Here is a 4,002-nt window from a genome sequence, read left to right on the forward strand (position 1 = left end):
CTAGATGCGAGAACGCTACCGCGAGACCACGAGCTGCGGCCATAATATAGATTACACAGTCCATAAAATTGGCGAAAAAATTACGCGGCACTATGTATTATATGGATCACAATATTGAAATAAAGAAACCAACACAGTTAACGAAAGCTACCTACGGATCCGAGAGGGAAGTTAAGTCGTCTCCGTGGAACAGCGTACGACGCAAAGTCGTTGACTAATAACTCGTCTCGTTCGAGTGGCTCTGGAACGCGGCCGTGAACTGCCAGCCGGCTGAAGACGTGTGCTGGGAACCGGCCTCATTAGAGCCGTAACAAATTATCGCCGCGCGGGGCAGCTAACGGAGCGTCGCGGGGGCGGTGGGCTCTGCGGGGGCGGCGACATCGGCCCAGGCGGTTGGCGCTGCTGGGGCGGCGACATCAACCCACTTAGCCGTGGAGGGTCGCCGGGCAGCCGGCCGCCCTAATGGGCGAGCGTGGGGCCTGCCCGGCCGCCCGGCGTTTCGCGTCCAGACACACGCACACACGCTCCCCGAGATGTGTCTGGTCCTCCCTGGGCGGCATAAATCATCACCTAAGGACCAGACCCTTGCCACGTGTTACGCTTCGCGAACGTCTGGCGGAGACCGACACACGCGGACCGCCTGCGCAGGCAGATATCTGGGCAGAAATCGCAAGACAAGTTGTAACGACTCCCACACACGAGCTGCGGATAGCAACAACACGTCCCCAGGTCACGCAATCTGTACGCAGACTGCAGCGACCGGTCTGTGATCACTTGGAATTTCCATGCAATCTGATCAGTTGTATGCGATATGTGACATTTTGGCTACCTGGCTGCAGCCCGTTTGCCTAGATATTATGAGAGACATATAGAATTAAATTACAATGAAATGAACACCCTTAGCTGCTTACAGGCGTTGACATACGTCAACGGGGAGAGATGAAAATGTGTGCCCCGACCGGGACTCGAACCCGGGACCTCCTGCTTGCATGGCCGATGCTCTATCCATCTGAGCCACCGAGGAGACAGAGGATAGCGCGACTGCAGGGATTTATCTCTGGCACACCTTCCGCGAAACCCACATTCTCAACGTATTGTCCCGCACTACATTCGTAGTGCCCCCGCCCATTACACTCATTACTCGCGGCGCGTTGCCGATTCCCGTAAGAGTTCGGGCACTGTTTGTGCATTCGCACAGAAGAAGAAGATGGTCAAGTGGCCGGTGAGCCTTAATTATATATATATATATATATATATATATATATATTTTTTATTTATTTATTTACTAAGGTGGTATCTGTTCTTTCGGACATGTCCGAATCTTAGTAAATATATACATCTTAGTAAATGTATACATTTGGAATTACCCGTCACGTAAACAATAGTTTTTGATATACAAAAGTCATGGGACAGCGATATCCACATATGCAGATGGCCGTAGCGTCGACTACACAAGATACACTCCTGGAAATGGAAAAAAGAACACATTGACACCGGTGTGTCAGACCCACCATACTTGCTCCGGACACTGCGAGAGGGCTGTACAAGCAATGATCACACGCACGGCACAGCGGACACACCAGGAACCGCGGTGTTGGCCGTCGAATGGCGCTAGCTGTGCAGCATTTGTGCACCGCCGCCGTCAGTGTCAGCCAGTTTGCCGTGGCATACGGAGCTCCATCGCAGTCTTTAACACTGGTAGCATGCCGCGACAGCGTGGACGTGAACCGTATGTGCAGTTGACGGACTTTGAGCGAGGGCGTATAGTGGGCATGCGGGAGGCCGGGTGGACGTACCGCCGAATTGCTCAACACGTGGGGCGTGAGGTCTCCACAGTACATCGATGTTGTCGCCAGTGGTCGGCGGAAGGTGCACGTGCCCGTCGACCTGGGACCGGACCGCAGCGACGCACGGATGCACGCCAAGACCGTAGGATCCTACGCAGTGCCGTAGGGGACCGCACCGCCACTTCCCAGCAAATTAGGGACACTGTTGCTCCTGGGGTATCGGCGAGGACCATTCGCAACCGTCTCCATGAAGCTGGGCTACGGTCCCGCACACCGTTAGGCTTTCTTCCGCTCACGCCCCAACATCGTGCAGCCCGCCTCCAGTGGTGTCGCGACAGGCGTGAATGGAGGGACGAATGGAGACGTGTCGTCTTCAGCGATGAGAGTCGCTTCTGCCTTGGTGCCAATGATGGTCGTATGCGTGTTTGGCGCCGTGCAGGTGAGCGCCACAATCAGGACTGCATACAACCGAGGCACACAGGGCCAACACCCGGCATCATGGTGTGGGGAGCGATCTCCTACACTGGCCGTACACCACTGGTGATCGTCGAGGGGACACTGAATAGTGCACGGTACATCCAAACCGTCATCGAACCCATCGTTCTACCATTCCTAGACCGGCGAGGGAACTTGCTGTTCCAACAGGACAATGCACGTCCGCATGTATCCCGTGCTACCCAACGTGCTCTAGAAGGTGTAAGTCAACTACCCTGGCCAGCAAGATCTCCGGATATGTCCCCCATTGAGCATGTTTGGGACTGGATGAAGCGTCGTCTCACGCGGTCTGCACGTCCAGCACGAACGCTGGTCCAACTGAGGCGCCAGGAGGAAATGGCATGGCAAGCCGTTCCACAGGACTACATCCAGCATCTCTACGATCGTCTCCATGGGAGAATAGCAGCCTGCATTGCTGCGAAAGGTGGATATACACTGTACTAGTGCCGACATTGTGCATGCTCTGTTGCCTGTGTCTATGTGCCTGTGGTTCTGTCAGTGTGATCATGTGATGTATCTGACCCCAGGAATGTGTCAATAAAGTTTCCCCTTCCTGGGACAATGAATTCACGGTGTTCTTATTTCAATTTCCAGGAGTGTATAACAGGAGCAGTGCATTGGAGGAGCTCTCATTAATACTCAGCCGATTCGTGTGATAACGGTTACGAAATGATTACAAACACGACGAAAATTACCAGCCTCTGAAAGCGGAATGCTGTTTGGAGATAGAGGTATGGTACATTCCATTTCGGAAATCGTTTGGGAAGTCAATATTCCGAGATCGACAGAGTTAAAAGTGTGTTGAGAATACCAATATTCAGGCGTTACCTTTCACCACGGACAACAAGCGGCCGACGACCTTCACTCAACGAGAGAGGGCAGGGGGAGGGGGGGGGGGGTTGTCAGTGCTAACAGACAAGCAATAGACTTACGACGGACGTAGACGTTAGGACAGTGCGGTGAAATTTGCCTTTAATGGGCTTCCGCAGCGGATAACCGACGCGAGTGCCTTTGCTAACAGCACTACATCGCCTACAGAGCCTCTCCTCGACTCGTGACGGTATCGGTTGCACTTTAGACGACTTTAAAACTGTGCTTTGGTCAGATGAGTCCTAATTTCAGTTGGTAAGAGATGTGGTAGGGTTTGACTGCGGCTTAGATCTCACGAAGCCATGGACCCAATTTGTCAACAGGCTGGTCGTGGCTCCTTAATGGTGTGGGCTGTGTTTATATGGAATGGACTGGGTCCTCTGGTCCTACTGAACCGATCAGTGACTGGAACTGATTGTTTTTGGCTGCTCGGAGACTAATTGCAGATTCTTGAACTTCCTGATCCCAAACAATGATGTAAAGTCACGCGGCCACAACTGTTCGCAATTGCTTTGAAGATCATTCTGGTCAGTTCGGGAGAGTGATATGCCGACCCAGATCACCCGATATGGAAGCCGTCGAACATTTTTGGGACATAATCGAGGGGTCAGTCCTTGCACAACATCCTGTAGCGGCAACACTTTCGGAATTATGGACACCGATAGAGGCTGCAAGGCTCTATATTTATGCAAGGGATATCCAACGGTTTTTTGAATCCTTGCTACTTCGAGCTGCTGCACTATGCCGGGAAAAATGAGGTTCGCCACGATATTAATAGATATCCCATGACTTTTGTCACCTCAGTGTAAACTCGGCCATGTTTCAGCATCTTTTTACCATCGTCAGTGAA

The 4,002-nt window shown here is 52.5% G+C and overlaps 1 non-coding gene across 1 annotated transcript; it reads right to left on the reverse strand.

Moving 5' to 3' along the window:
• Positions 1-950: 950 nt before the first annotated feature.
• On the reverse strand, positions 951-1,024 carry Trnaa-ugc (transfer RNA alanine (anticodon UGC)). The gene has a single exon. It is a non-coding gene; the product is annotated as a tRNA-Ala (tRNA).
• Positions 1,025-4,002: the final 2,978 nt, after the last annotated feature.

The sequence above is a fragment of the Schistocerca serialis genome, chromosome 4 (genome assembly GCF_023864345.2).
Source record: "Schistocerca serialis cubense isolate TAMUIC-IGC-003099 chromosome 4, iqSchSeri2.2, whole genome shotgun sequence".
Taxonomy (NCBI): Eukaryota; Metazoa; Arthropoda; class Insecta; order Orthoptera; family Acrididae; genus Schistocerca; species Schistocerca serialis.